The sequence below is a fragment of the Monodelphis domestica genome, chromosome 1, assembly GCF_027887165.1.
Source record: "Monodelphis domestica isolate mMonDom1 chromosome 1, mMonDom1.pri, whole genome shotgun sequence".
Classification (NCBI taxonomy): Eukaryota; Metazoa; Chordata; class Mammalia; order Didelphimorphia; family Didelphidae; genus Monodelphis; species Monodelphis domestica.
Window position 1 is genome coordinate 6,912,838 of NC_077227.1, and position 15,635 is coordinate 6,928,472.

General features: G+C 60.9%; 1 protein-coding gene across 4 annotated transcripts in view; it reads right to left on the reverse strand.

The window, feature by feature from the left end:
* The window catches only part of PTPRE (protein tyrosine phosphatase receptor type E), a 112,927-nt gene extending 97,954 nt beyond the window's left edge, over positions 1 to 14,973 (reverse strand). For 2 of the 4 annotated variants that reach the window (XM_056795104.1, XM_056795085.1), the window contains exon 1: positions 14,654 to 14,973. The gene's annotated coding sequence lies outside the window, so the exon portion shown is untranslated. The remainder of the gene's footprint in view (positions 1 to 14,653) is intronic. The other 2 variants (XM_056795099.1, XM_056795084.1) reach the window with 1 other exon arrangement.
* Positions 14,974 to 15,635: the final 662 nt, after the last annotated feature.

Sequence of the window (15,635 nt, forward strand, 5' to 3'; positions counted from 1 at the left end):
GGGCTCTTCTGCAGGAAGATGCCGATGGTTGGTGTCCATTCTTAGACAGAAGCGAAGGGCTCTCAGAAACAGAAAGCAGGAGGCCAGCCCTGCAGGGGCCCCAGCCCGGCTCTCTTCCCAGGCGCTTCTCCCACTGACCAGCCCTGCAGGGATCCTTCTCGCCATTCTCCGGGGCGGGCAGGCCTGCAGCCACCTTCCGCCTCCGGCTCCGGGACTCCTTCCACCGACCGGCTGGGGCTTTTCTCTGCGGAAAGCGCCGGAGATGCTTTGCTTCCTGGGCCCGAGCGCGCACCGGCCTGCCAGTTATTCTGCTTCGGGGATCGGCCGCTTCTCCGTGTGGCCCCCCCTCCTGGGGAGGCAGAGGGAGACCCCCAGCCCCGCCGTGCGGCCTCTCCTGGCGAGGAGCCCTCGGCACTGCTCAGCTGTCCCCGGGCCCCCCACGGGAAGCCTTTGGAGACAGGGTCGTCCCCACGGCCATCCGGGCCAATTGTAGACCAGGGGCAGCTGGCGGACAGAGGCCCGGGCGGTCTGGGGTTCCAATCGGGCCTCGGACACTTCCTGGGCGGGCCATTTAAAGCCCACAGCCTCGTCCTAACTGTGCTGCCTTGGAGCGGACGCTTCCTGTTCCTTCTAAGGTGGAAGGGAAGCTCCAAATGAAATAGCCAAAAGCGAAAGCGCTTCTGAGCACCTACTGCGTGCTGGGGAGCTCAGGCACCCCCACCCCCCACAAAGGCTGGAGGAGGAGCAGGACCTGGTGGGAGTCCCTACGTGCCCCGGGGGGAGGCTCCTGCGGGGTGGAGCGCCGGGCGGATGGGATCTGAGCCTCCGGGTGCCCGGGGGCCCGAGTGAGTGCCCAGAGAAAGGCGGGGAGCCCCGCTTTACCAGCCACGTCCCCGAGCCTGCCTTCACCCAAACGAGTTGGAGGGCTCAGCCAAGTCAAGCCCCCGACGGGCTCCTCCTCGGCCCCTGTCTGGGCTGAGCCTCATCCAAGCCTCTCCTGTCAGAGGCCAGATCTGAGGCTGTGACAGGAAGAGCAGCTTCCCAAGAGCCCCTCGGTGGGTTTGGGGTTGAGCTGGAAGCTGCCCAGGAGGAGCTCGGCCACCCCGGCCACAAGGACACACTTCAAAGGGACTTGGTTGTCCCCATTGCAGTAGAATCGATTTCCTTTATTGCCCGAGTATCCATGTCAGAACAGTTCTATGGAGGGGCCACAGATTACACAGACAGAGAGAGACAGAGACAGAGAGAGACGGGGGGAGACAGAGAGAGACGGGGGGAGAGACAGAGAGAGACGGGGGGGGGGGACAGAGAGAGACGGGGGGGAGACAGAGAGAGACGGGGGGGAGACAGAGAGAGACGGGGGGAGACAGAGAGAGACGGGGGGGGGGACAGAGAGATGGTAAGAGAGACAGAGAGAGACGGGGGAGACAGAGACAGGGGGGGAGATGGTAAGAGACAGAGAGAGACGGGGGGAGACAGAGAGAGACAGGGGGGAGACAGAGAGATGGTAAGAGAGACAGAGAGAGACAGAGAGTGAGTACTACGAACTCCTGTCCAAACTGATCCCTTTGGTTTCACTAAGATTCACAGAGGGGTAGGTGAGTCACTCAGGCAGTAGGAATAGCAGCTAAGGCATGGAATTTGAACCCAGGTCTTTGCCCCTCAATGCTTTGTAAGAAAGGGCCATTGGTCAGGAGCCAAGATGTGGCCAAATGAGTCGGACTTCCTCCGTCATTGCCAAAGATGAATCATTCTGATCTCTTGCTTATTGTCACGTAGTTGAAAGGCTCTGGGCTGAGTTCAGGGATGTGGGTTCTAGGTCTGGCCTCATGCACAGTGGCCCTGGGCCCAGTGCTCGGGCCTGTGGTTTCCCAGGTCAGAGCCCCGCCATCACTCAGGACCTTTGATCAGCTCCTGGGACTGCCTGTGGTTAGAGCTCTAAAAGGGGGAGAGAGCCCTGCCTCCCATCACCTCAGGCTGAACACCAACAATCATGGCGGTCTCATCATGGGGGCCATCCTCGTGCCATCATGCTTTATTCACTCTTCCAGGGGAGCCCCCGGGCTGCCCCAGCTCATGAGAAGGCCTTGATGTCCCCTCCTCAGGCTCTTGAGGACCCTCCCAAGCCACATCCTGGAAAAGAATAGCGAGTGGCAGCAAGGGGTCCCCAGGGCCGCTCCACCATTCCCTGGGGGTCCAAAAGGAAGAAAGAGGAGAGGAGAGAGGAAAGGCTCTACCAAAGAGTCAAGAGGTGAAGATGGGGGGAGTCACTTTGTCTTTGCTCCCGGGCCTGGGGGAACACAAGCTAGCCTTCTCAGGCAGCCGCTGCACCCCAGTGGCCCCCTTCTTCTCACTGGTAGATTCCTCCTCATTTTAGAGCACGTGCCCAGAGGAGCCATCCAGACTCTCCTCCCACCTCCGCACTCGTCCACGCCACAGCAGACCTGAAAGTTGACTCTCTTCCCTTTTCCACACTTGCTCTACCCCCTCCTATGACTCCATCTTCCTGGTGAGGGCTTTTCCCCTACTAGGATGAATGTTCCCTGAGGGCAAGAATTGACTCTCTGTTTTTCTTAATCCTCATTTTCAGTCTTAGTGAGGATTTAAGAGAGAAGGGCAAGGGCTAGACAAAAGAGATTAAGTGACTTGCCCAGGGTCACACAGCTGGGAAGCAGAGGAGGCCAATTTGAACCCAAGACTTCTTATTTCCAAGTCTAGCTCTCTATCCACTGAACTACCCAGCGGGCCCTCCCCGGGGATTTCCCTGCCCTGTGAAATGAGGGGTTTGGTCTGGATGACCCCCAGGCTCGTCCCTCCTCCTCTCAGGCAATGGTGGCATCCTTTCCCAATAGACTTGAAGGAGGACAGAAACTGGGGCTCGAGCCACACAGGAAGGGGAGGAGCCGACACACAACAGGAGTCACCTCTGGGGCTGGGACAGTTCTGCTTTCTGGAAGAAGTGGAGGCGAGGTTTGGGTCCTGAAGAGACGCAGGTGGAAACAAGCATCACCCAATTACTAGCTGGTGCCGGCTGGGCGCAGGGGGCGACGTGGGAGCTCTGCCATCTCCGGCCCAATCGGGACCTGCCTCCAAGGGCTGCTGTCACCTGGTGGAGCCCCCAGGCATCCCCTCAGAGGCAAAACCCCCACTGGCCCACCAACTCAGCTGGAGCCAGCTTTGCCCTCAGGGCTCTGGGATTTGCTCCAGCAGGCCTGAGCCCTGGTCAGCTGGTAGGAGAGTGGATCCACCCAGGAGGGGCACCCCACGGGCTGGCCTCAAAGCAGCCAGCTTTAGAGCTGGGCGCGGACGTGGGAACCAACTCCCTTAGTTTACAGAGGAGGAAACTGAGGCAGGTTAAATGACTCAGGGTCACAATTTAGATCTCGAAGAGGCCCTCAGGGCCGCCTGAAGCACCCCTTTGTTTTACAGAGGAAGAAACTGAAGCCAGGTAGTAAGTACCCAGGATGGGATTTGAACCCAGGTCCTCTGGCTCCATCCGCGGAGTCCTTCCCCCGTCCCACGCTGCTTTGTGTTCTGTGGACACTGCCAGGAATCACTGAAGCCTGAGGCTGTCCATCTGTCACCCCTCATTCTTGCTCTGGCCCATTTCGCCACCCATCCATTTCTCCGATGACCTCCTTTGCACCACTCCCCGGCCCAATTCCAAGGGCCGGCCTTCAGGATCAGCTCTGTAGAGAATCCTGGGGGTGCTGGCCGTCATTTCAGGAGAATTAGCCAGGACTCCCCCCAGGCCCCAGGGCCCACCCTAAGCCAATCCAGGCCAAATGGAGCCACGGATGGAGCCCAGGCCATGATGGACGCCATCCTGCATGCCAGGGGACTCAGCTGCCCGGCCACAACCCCCCCCCCCCCCCATTGGCCTCTGAACTACATTAGGGGCGGCTCTGATTTTAGAGGAAGGAGAGACAGAAATGGTCCAAGGACAGGCACAGGCCCTTCTCCAGCGAAGAAATCCAAGCTGACAATACGGATGGGGCGGTGGAGAGGCTCCACATCTCTAACAGAGAAATGAAAAAGAGAGATAACGACTCCAGCCTTCAGAGACAGAGATGGGGGGAGGGGGAGGGAGAGAGAGAGGGAGAGAGAGGGAGGAGAGAGACAGAGAGAGACAGAGACAGAGAGAGAGAGAGAGAGAGAGAGAGAGAGAGAGAGAGAGAGAGAGAGAGACAGAGAGACAGAGAGACAGAGAGAGAGAGAGAGAGAGGGAGAGACAGAGACAAGAGAGACAGAGACAGAGATGGGGAGAGGGAGGGAGAGAGAGAGGGAGGGGAGAGAGAGAGAGGGAGGAGAGAGACAGAGAGGGAGATGGGGAGGGAGGGAGAGAGAGAGGGAGAGAGGGAGAGAGAGAGAGGGAGGGAGAGAGAGAGACAGAGAGACAGAGAGACAGAGAGAGAGAAAGAGACAGAGAGAGAGAAAGAGACAAGAGAGACAGAGACAGAGACAGAGTTGGGGAGAGGGAGGGAGAGAGAGAGGGAGGGGAGAGAGAGAGAGGGAGGAGAGAGACAGAGAGGGAGATGGGGGGGAGGGAGAGAGAGAGGGAGAGAGGGAGAGAGAGAGAGGGAGGGAGAGAGAGAGACAGAGAGACAGAGAGACAGAGAGAGACAGAGAGGAAAGAGAGAGAGAGACAGAGACAGAGAGAGAGAGAGAGAGAGAGAGACAGAGAGAGAGACAGAGAGAGAGAGAGAGAGAGAGACAGAGAGACAGAGAGACAGAGAGACAGAGAGAGACAGAGACAGAGAGAGAGAGAGAGAGAGGGAGAGACAGAGAGAGACAGAGACAGAGAGAGAGAGAGAGAGAGAGACAGAGAGAGAGAGAGACAGAGAGAGAGAGAGACAGAGAGACAGAGAGACAGAGAGAGAGAAAGAGACAGAGAGAGAGAAAGAGACAAGAGAGACAGAGACAGAGATGGGGAGAGGGAAGGGAGAGAGAGAGGGAGGGGAGAGAGAGAGAGGGAGGAGAGAGACAGAGAGGGAGATGGGGAGGGAGGGAGAGAGAGAGGGAGAGAGGGAGAGAGAGAGAGGGAGGGAGAGAGAGAGACAGAGAGGACAGAGAGACAGAGAGAGACAGAGAGGAAAGAGAGAGAGAGACAGAGACAGAGAGAGAGAGAGAGAGAGAGAGAGAGAGACAGAGAGGGAGACAGAGAGAGGGAGGGAGGAGAGAGACAGAGAGGGAGACAGAGAGAGACAGAGAGAGAGAAAGAGACAAGAGAGACAGAGACAGAGATGGGGAGGGAGGGAGAGAGAGAGGGAGGGGAGAGAGAGAGAGAGAGAGGGAGGAAAGAGACAGAGACAGAGATGGGGAGGGAGGGAGAGAGAGGGAGAGAGAGAGAGAGAGGGAGGAGAGAGGACAGAGAGGGAGACAGAGAGAGACAGAGAAAGAGACAAGAGAGACAGAGACAGAGATGGGAGGGAGGGAGAGAGAGGGGGAGAGAGAGAGAGACAGAGAGAGATGGGGAGGGAGGGAGAAAGAGAGGGAGAGAGAGAGGGAGGAGAGAGAGGGAGGAGAGAGACAGAGAGGGAGACAGAGAGAGACAGAGAAAGAGACAAGAGAGACAGAGACAGAGATGGGGAGGGAGGGAGAGAGAGGGGGAGAGAGAGAGAGACAGAGAGAGATGGGGAGGGAGGGAGAAAGAGAGGGAGAGAGAGAGGGAGGAGAGAGAGGGAGGAGAGAGAGAGACAGAGAGAGAGACAGAGAGAGAGACAGAGAGAGACAGACGGAGAGGGGGGAGGGAGGGAGAGAGAGACAGAGAGAGAGACAGAGAGAGACAGACGGAGATGGGGGAGGGAGGGAGAGAGAGGGAGGGGAGAGAGAGAGAGGGAGGAGAGAGACAGAGACAGAGATGGGGAGGGAGGGAGAGAGAGAGGGAGAGAGAGAGACAGAGACAGAGAGACAGAGAGAGGCAGAGACAGAGAGAGGGAGGGAGAGAGAGGGAGAGAGAGAGACAGAGACAGAGAGACAGAGAGAGACAGACGGAGATGGGGGAGGGAGGGAGAGAGGGAGGGGAGAGAGAGAAAGGGAGGAGAGAGACAGAGACAGAGAGAAACAGAGAGAGAGAGAAAGAGAGAGAGAGAGGGAGGGAGGGAGAGAGACAGAGAGAAACAGAAAGAGGGAGAGAGAGAAACAGAGAGACAGAGAGAAACAAAGAGAGAGAGAGAGAGAGAGGGAGGGAGAGAGAGAGAGGGAGGAAAAGAGAGACAGAGAGGGAGAGAGAGAGACAGAGGAAGAGAGACAGAGAGAGGGAGACAGAGAGAGACAGAGAGAGAGAAAGAGAGAGAGACAGAGAGACAGAGAGACAGAGAGAGAGACAAAGATGGGGAGAGGCAGAGATAATGGCAGAGACAGAGAGGCCAGTTGCTGGAGAGGCTCTGGGAAAATGGGCACACTGGTATTCCTGTGTCCAGCTCCCAGCAATGCCTAGCACACAGTAGGTGCTTATACGGTGTTCGCCAACCCTCTGGAAAGGAGCTTAGAACTGTACTCAAGTTCCCAAGCTGTGCTGAGCCCGGCAGTGATGTCACCCGGATATCAATAGCTCAGAAAGACTGAAGAGGGGGATAAAGGCTACAAGTACAAAAATATTTCTAGAAAAAACTTGTCTTTTTTTTAAACCTTCCACTCCCTACTGTGTACGTGGTTCAAGGCCCAACGTGTAAGGGCTAGGCAATGGGGGATAATAAGGGACATGGCCAAGATCAAGTACACAACGAGGAAGGGTCTCAGGTCACATTTGAACTCGGGACTTCCATCTCCAGGCCTGGCTCTCAATCCACTGAGCCCCCAGCTGCCCCTAGAAGCTCCTTCCGTAGTGACTAGACACTAAGGAAGCCTCCCTAAACTGTTGAATGGCTGAATACAGGAAAATACAGGAATGGAACGGAGAAGGTGATGCTCTAAGACAAGATGAAGGGGATGGAAGCCTGAGCTGATGCCGGTTGAGGGAGCAGAAGGCCAGAATTCCAGAGGAGAGTCATGTCCAAGGAAGCTGGAAAGGCAGGTGGGGCAGAACAGCAGAGTCTGTAAACCTTAGAGCCCAGGATGACAGCCTCCGTGCCTCAGTTTCCTCCCCTGTGAAATAATAGTTTAAAGGTCCTAAACCCTAAAAAAACCTCATCCTTCTAAGCAGGATAAAAACACTGCGTGACCCTGGGCGAGTCACTAAACTCTGCTCGCCACTCCAAGGTAGGGGTAAAGATCCCCTGAGCTAATGTATGTAAAGCACTACGGAAGAGTCAGTGGCCTGTTCGGTTTACTTGTAGCCAACTGCCTTTCTGCCCTCAGAGCTGAGATGTGCCCCTTCCCTGGCACACACCAACTAGAGCCGCTGGGCAGTGAGGGAGGGGGGCTGCTGAACCATGGGAAGACGCCTCTGTCCAGCCTGGCAAAACCCGCATCTGAATCCAGCCTAGAGCCCCAAAGAGCCGCACGACCCTGGATAAGTCTCCTAACCAAGAAAACTCGCCACATCCTGGCCTACAGGAGAGATGCTATCTGCACTGGGGGAAGAGCCCCCACACCGGGACTCCCCCCACAGATGAAATTCCACGTGTGGACAAAATGAGGGAAGAAAAAGAAGAGCGAAAATGGGCGTCTTGAGGAAACACAATGACGCATCCTGTGGCTTACGAAAACAGCTTCCCAGAATGCATTGCCAGGGCCCTGGTTCCATTCAGGTCCTGGTGATTGGACCTGCCCCCCCCCCCGCACCCCCCCTTCTGTCTAGTTTCCACACTCTTCATGGCTCCCAGAGAATTCTTTTGCTTTCGGCAGCCGCCCACCCAGTGCGCCTCCCGGGCACAGCCAGACCCGTCTCTGGCCACAACTTGATGGGCTTCCCCGGCTTTGAGAAAGAGGATGCTGGCGGTTCTTGCCCAACCCAGCCTGAGCCAATTGGAAGTGCTCTTGGGCCCGGCTCCAGGGAGCTCTGCAAAGGCCCCCAAAGCCCTGCAGAGCCCCGGACGCTCCCCAGCAGGGAAGCCCCTCACGTGGCTCCTCTAGAGCCTCTGGTGGCCCCGCTCGCTCCGGCCAGCTTCCGGTCTGCTCTGCTCCGGGCCTCCCTTCTCCCAGAGAGGGCTGCCATGTGGAGTCCGGAGCGCCCGGGGAGACCCAGCCGGGAGAGGGAGCATCCGGGCCCTCCTTCCCGCGCCAGCGGCCGGGGCTTCTCGGACGCTGCCTCCTGCGAGGGGCCCTTCCGGGTGCCCCCAAGCCGAGGCCTCCTCCTTGCCATCCCTTCGGCCCGCCTCTGGCCCAGCACAGTGTGCGAGACGGCAGCCCCGTGTCCGCTCTCCCCCCAAGCCCTCCTGCAGGGAGCCCCAACATCCTCTCCCTCAGGCCCGTCTGCCCCCCGATTCTGGGCTCCCCATTGCCGGTGACAGAGCGCCGCCCGGCCCTCCCCTCCTCCCTTCTAGGTGCACCCGCTAACAAGCGGCCGCGCCCCGGTTTGGTCTGGGGCCTGTTGGCCGCTCCACAAGCGTCGTCCTCCCGAGAGCCGGGCGTCTGCTCTCCCCTCCCTCCTCAGAGCAGGGGCGCTCGCCAGGGCTGCTCCGGGCCGGCCCCCTGCGCAGCATCTGTGTCCGGCCACCCCCCGGCGGGCAGAGAAGGGAAGGCCTGAGCCCGAGCGCTCGGCCGGCCTTCTCTCCTCTCGGGCCGGCTGAGGACGCGCCACTCAGCAGGGCTTTCAGAGACGGCTGCTGGAGACCGCCAGGACTGAGAGGAGGCCGGAGGCTCCAAAGCGAGCCCGGGCCGACGTCCATCCGGGAGCGCGGGCAAGCCGTGCCAGCCTCCGGGAGTGAGCGTCAATGGGCAACTCTGCAAGGGGGGTGATGGGGGGGTGGACAGACCGACACGCAGGGCTGAATACCTAAGTAGGCACCACCACCGATAGACACACACACACACACTCACACTCACACATACTCAGACACACTCACACTCACACTCACTCACATACTCAGACACACTCACACTCACACTCACTCACATACTCAGACACACTCACAAACACACTCACTCACACACTCACACATACTCAGATACACTCAGATACACACACTCATATATACTCAGACACACTCAGATACACACACACACTCATACACAGACACACTCACAAACACACTTAGAGACACACACACATACTCAGACACACTCAGATACATACACTCACACACTCAGACACACACTCACACACACTCAGATACACACTCACACACTCATACATACTCAGACACACTCACAAACACACTTAAGAGACACACTCACAAACACACTCAGATACACACACTCAGACACAGACACACACAGACACAGAGACACACACTCACTCATACACACACTCAGACACACTCACAAACACACTCAGACACAATCACAAACACTCAGAGACACACACACTCACAGACACACTCAGACACACACACAGGGTTTGGGCTCATTCGTTAAGTGAATCCTGCTCCGGAGCCCTGGACCTCTGACTTTTAGAGGGGATGCCCACTCTGGGCCAGGCTCTGTGCCAAGCAGAGCCAAGGACAGTCCCTGCCCTCACGGAGCTCCCGGTCAAACGGTGTAGCAATAGTTCAGGGTCTGACTGGAGACAGATTTCTACAGCCCCTTCCGGCTCCCCAGCCCCGGGCTGAGCCCCAAATGCCCTGCTGTGGGGGTGGAGGCACAACAAAGGGCAGTGACTCAGGGAGAAGTTTCCCAGGAGGCTGCCCCGGCACATCCCCTGCCTGCCATCACTGCCCGGACTCCAGCCCGCCCTCCCAAGGGGGCCCCCCAAGGGGAGCTTCAAAGGCCCATGTCTGGGCTGGGGTTCAGAAGTCGGGCCAACTATTGCCACTGTGGAGGAGGAAGGCAGCCGCAGGTGCGCTGCTCGCTTTAAAGGAGCCCCGGGAGAGCTCAAGGCTTGTCTGAACCCAGTGCGAAAGGCTCCGTCCCTTGGGCCAGAGAGAAAGAGAAAGCGAAGGAAGCGGCTGGCCAAAGGTCACTCCAAATCAGACAGCCGGGCAAGAAGCTCCACGGGGCCAAGGACGGGCTCAGAGAAGCAGCCCTTCAAGTCCGGTCAGGTTTCCCACAGCGTGAGGGGCGGGAAGAGCCCAGAAGAAGCCTCGGCCCAAAGGCGCTCGACGTGAGCTTTGGTGGAGGACGAAGGGGATGCCTTGCCTTGACTCCCTCACCAAGGCAGGAGCTTCCCAAGAGGCCGGGCAGCCGGGGCTCTCTCACGTCCATCCTTGGCCCTCCCTAGTAGACCAGGCCTCCCTGGGGCCCCGATGGACCCGATCTGGGCGAGGAGAAAGGCCCGAGAGGCCGAGCAGCGCTCTGGTCCCCCAGGGACGGATGGGGGTCCCTACCTTGGGAATGGCTGCCCAAGCTCTGAATGGGACGGGACGCCACGCAGACTACAGAGGAAGCAGATGGACCAGGAGCCCTCCTCCTTCCTCAGAGGTGGGGGGCTGTGGGTGCAGGAGGCTAGCAATGTGCCAGACATGGTTGCTCTACAGTGAACAACAGTCTCAGAGTTGGGGGCGGGGGGGGGGGGGCTTGTAAGTCATTTAGGATTTAGGGATTGCGGAATCCCTCCTATCATCTCATCTTCCTTGAGGTTCCCAGCCACCCCGAGAGCTGAGGAGGTGTCAGACCGAGAACCCCCTCATTGTACGGAGGGTCCCTCCACTCTGGCCATGGACGCCCCAGTAAAAGTCATCCTTTGGATGGGAGCAAAGAACATGGCACCCAGAGTGGGATGGACTCAAGTCCATCCACACAGTACACAGATTGGTATTGTCGAGGCTCAGACGGGTCAAGTGACTCACCAGGACTCCCAGAGAGCAACAGAGGACTCAACACCTCAACACCGGAGGCCTTTCCTCTGCCCCCCACCCGCCTGCATCAGTCTAATGTTCTGCAGGAGCCGCCCTCTGGGAAGATGCTCCTGCATCCCTGTGGGATGGCTCGGCCTCTGAATTCCTCCGGGCCTCCCTGGCTCTTTGGTCCCCTCTCCTGCCCATCCCTCCCCCTTTGGTCATCTCATTAATGACCTGGAACCTGGCCGGGAGAGGCTTCTACGGAAATCAGGCCAGCTTGGGGAACGCTCCCCGTTTCCATGGAGGCACGAACCCCGTCAGAGAGCTCCCGTCCCTCCTCCGTCACGAGCCCAGCAAACAAGACCCGGCCGTGAGAGCAGGAGAAGCACCACATGCCAGTCCAGCACTCAACCAAGGCCAAGCACCTTCTTCGGGAGGACGAAGCAGCAGAAACCGGCCCTCGGCCGCAACTGAGGCTCATCGGGAGAGCCACAACCCTGTCCAAAGTTGGGGCGGGAGGATCTGGAGGGAAGGCTCGGACTGGGGCAGCTCTGGGGAGAAGATGCTCCTTCAGCCAGAAGGAGGGAGAGAAAGATCCACTCTTGGGGCCAGGAGGGACAAGGCCTCCGGGCAGAGCCAGTCAGGATGAGGAGTCAGAGAAGAGGGCTGGGAAGAGGAAGGGCCCCGCTTTGGGAGACTTTGAAAGCCAAAAGGAGGCATTCAGGAGCTACGAGTGTTATTGAGGAAGGGGTGGCAGAGGGGGCCGTCTCAGCGAGAAAAGGGGGCCCCCAGGCTCGGCAGCTGCGACCTGGATGAAGACGGGGTGAAGGAGAAAGAGCAATCCCATAGGCAGAGACCTCTCTGGAAAGCCCGGAGGCCCACAGAACAGAAGGGACTTGGCCAAGGCCAAACAATAGAAAAAAGCAATTAAGTCTCTGGTTGCAAAATAGTCTCCGAAGTATACTGAGCTGAGAGTACTTTGGAGCCAGGCCTCGGGGCCTCTTCAGGCCTCGCTTTCTCCATTTGTAAAGTGAGGACGTGGCGACCAAAGCATTTTATCAGACCCCGGCAGCCTCCTCCGGGCCTCCCCCACGTCACACCCCTTGGCTGCCCGGTGGCCGTCTCACCTCCTCGATCCCTCTCGCCTCTCCCGTGGGCTGTCGCTCATCTCTTGCCCGGCCTCTTCTCACTGCCTGGCCAGGGCGATGGCAGGAGCCGCTGACCGGAGCCCCTGACCGCTCTCTGGTGATTGTCCCAAGGGCCAGCTCTGAGCGCCCCCCCAACTTCCTCCTTCTTCCTCCTCCTCTCATTGGAGCTCATTCACCTGCAGGCCGGGGCAGGGCGGCTCCCTCCTCCTCTGGGCCTCCTTCACCTCCCAGCTGGGCTCCCCGACGCCCCCGAGGCTTCCTCTCACTCCTGGGTCAGGGATGGGGCCCTCGCCTGGGTCTCCCTCAGTGTGGGGCCTTCCTGTCTCCTGGGCACGGAGCAGGCGCGTCCTTTGGGCTCATTCCTGCCGCCTTTCCAGGCCCATCCAGGCTGCAGCCCAGCCCGGAGCCAGCCCAGGCCGGGCGGGCCAGCAAGCTAAGGCCGGCCTTCACGGCCTTCCCTGGGCTCAAACTTCACTTCAAAGCGCCAAGGCCGGCCAGAGGCCAGAGGCTGACCCGCCCCGGAGCCAGAAGCCCCCCCCCCCCCCCCCCCCCGGGCTCCCCCTGCCCTCCTGCTGCTCCCTCCATCGCTGGAGAGCTCCCTCGGCCCTCCGGACCCTTTCACAGGGCTCTCGGTGTCTCCGGCCCTTCGTGGGGTTCCAGCTAGGCGCTGCCTGGCCGCTGGCTCGGGCCACTGGGACAAGGGACAGGCCGTGACCACACGGAAGGCCCGCTTCAGAGGAGCCTGAGCCCTCTGGGGGCTTCTGAGAGACAAGAGTGCCGTCTGGGCCCCCCACTGCTGTCCGGGCTCCCCCGTCCCTGTGAGGGGAGAGAGGGGCCAAGAGGGGCCTGGCAGGATTCTGAACTGGGGGCTGCTGGGGGGCCCAGGCCAGGCTGATTATTAAAAAGAAGGGGGGGGAAGGGGGGGAGGAGGAGGAGGGGAGGGAGAGGAGGGGGGAGGGGAGAGGGGAGGAGGGGGGGAGAGGGGGGGAGGAGGACGAAGCTCATCAGCAGGGAGGCTGCAGGGAGGGTCAGATGAACTCAGCAATGGGCACAGGGTGGGCAGGGGAAGAGGCAGAGGGGCCAGCCTGGGCCTGAGGAGGGCAGATTGGCTCAGCCACTGTTCACACCAGTCCCTCTGAGGCCCCGCGAGAAGCTTTGGGGCCCCATCTGGCCTCCAGGTGGGCGCAATGTGCCAAGCTGCGCCCAAGTGGTCCCCGCCCTTCAGAGGCCAGTTGGATCCCAGCCCTGTAACCTGGGGCCGGCCTTAAGCCACTTAAGCTCCCACCCTTGGCCAAGCCCCAGGGCAAGGCCGAACCCCTCCCCTCTGGCGTTCCTTTTCTCCTCCTTTTCCCCCACTCAGGGCCTGCATGCAGCAGGCGGCTCATGCATGCTCACTGCCTGGCTGACCTCTTCTAGGTCCGGCTCCCGCCGGCCGCTTAGCCCACAAAGTGCGCAGTTCTCCTCTGCGGACGCATAAAACAGGGGCCGTGGGTGGCTCTGCCGCTGGAGAGCCGCAAGTGTGAGGTTCCAGTGTGGCCTCAGACACTTCCTAGCTGTGTGACCCTGGGCAAGTCACTTAACCTGAACCTGGGGTGGGGTGTAGAGAGACACAGAGGGGCAGAGCCAGAGCATAATGGGGGGGGGGGGAGGACGGGAACCCCGGGGCAGTGACAGAGCCAGCGGCTAGCCCAAGTTCCGGGGCGCCCCTGGCACGCAGCTCTGCCGGGCCCCGCGGCTAGGACTTGGCACCAGCAGTAGCCCTGGCTGGGTCCAGCCGGCTGCCAGCCCCCTGGAAGGCAGGGCACCGTACAGCTGGGAACAACAAAGCAGGGCCACGGCAGGGGGCTGAGTCAGCGAGAGGAAGGAAGCGGCAGGCCGAGGCGGGCTGCTCGGACCCTGGCCCCAAGTGCCCCCGGTCTTTCCCCCTCCGAAGCGAAGCGGATCTCGGGCGCGGGGCGGGGAGAGGAGCCCGATCGCTGCCCGGTGGGCGCTGGGCTCCCGGCCAAGGGGGATTTCTGGAGGTAACGGGGTCGGTCACTAACGTCGGAAAGGAACTTAGAGCCGCCGGAGCCGATTCCCACCCGCGCCCCCCGCGGGAGCCCCCGCCACGAGAAAAGCCCGCAGAGACCCCGGCGGGGGGCTTCTGACGGGCGGCCGGCCGGCTCCCAGCTCCGCCGGAGGACGGCCAGTGCGCGCCCCAGCCGTGCCCACGCCCCCTCTCTCCTGCCGAGGCAGCTCCCGGAGCTGCCCGCCCCCCACTCCTAGCTGCGGGCTCGGCGCCCGGCCCGCACTTTCTCCCCCAGTCTGCCCCCACCCACCCCCGCGCACACGCACACACACGCACTCCCCAGACTCGCACCCACAGGCGAGCCCCCCTCCCCCAGCACACACTCACACCCCTCCTCTCGCCAGGCGCCCAGTGCCGAAGTGCGGGGGCGCACGCGAACCCCCCCAGCCCGCAAACAGACGCGGGCGGAGAGGGGGAGGGGTGGCAGCCGTGTCCCCAGGAAGTTGGGGGCCGCCGTCACTCGGCCCCCCCTCCCTGCGCTGGGGGCGGTGCTCGGGGACCGGCTTCGCGGCCGGAGCAGCGGCGGCGCGATCAGAGTCCCTCCGCCCGGCAGTCTCGGCCCGGGACAGCGGGGCTGGCCCCCGCCCCGCCCTGCCCTGCCCTGCCCCTCCTCTTACCTGGGGGCGTTGCGTCCTGGGGGGCTGCTCCTGGGACCCCGGAGCGCGGCCACTGCGCATCTCCCGCCGCCGCGCCGGTGCCGCCGGCTTCCCCCAGGCTGGCCGGCCGACTCAGCCCCAGGCCGCCCGTGGCCGCAGGGAGGGCACCGGCGCAGCGAGAAACATGCACAAGCCTGGGCCGGCTGCAGCTGGCCAGCTGTGCTCGCCTCTGGCCTCCTGCTTCCCCACTCTCCTTTCCTTCGCTGTCTGCGAGAGAGCGACGGAGCCAGAGGACGCAGGAAATGTGGACTGCCCCCCCCTCCTCCCTCCTCCCTCTCCCCTCCCCCGTCGGTCCCCTCCCCCCTCCCGGAGTGGCTCCGAGGCCGGCGGGCGGGGTGGCCATCAGGCCCGAGGAGTGGGGGCGACGCCTGGCGCCCATCGGGGAGAAGCGCAGCGGCCAGACTCACCTGCTGCGGCGGCTCCCTCCCTCCCCCGCCTCCCCGACCCCAGGGACTCACCTGGCGCCGCCTCATCTCGGGATCGGGATCGTGGGCCCAAGCCTTTGTCCTGCAGAGGAAGGGGTTAGGGTGAGAGGCCCCGGCCAGGGCCCCGAGAACCCCAGCAAGCCTCCGTGACACCACCTGGCCCGACCCTCTCACTCCCTCCAGAGGCGTTTGGGCACTTGGCCAAGCTCAGACAACCAATAAAATCGCTTTAATTGCTGACGGGCATTTCCAGGATCCCAAGAGCAAAAACTGGATTTGAATCCAGGACTTGTGGCCTCTCCACTCTGCTGAGCCAGCCCGAAACAAGGTGGGCGCTTCTTGCCACCAGAAGGAGGTGGTGGAGCCCTTCGTAGTTTGTCAAACGCTTTTATTTCTTTACTATCCTGGCCTCTCCCAGCTCTGGATTTACTCACCTTCCATGGGAGGAAGCACCAGAAGAGAGCCAGGACACATCCTGGGAGTTTCCTCTCCAGATTCCCTCCCCAAGACATGGCCAG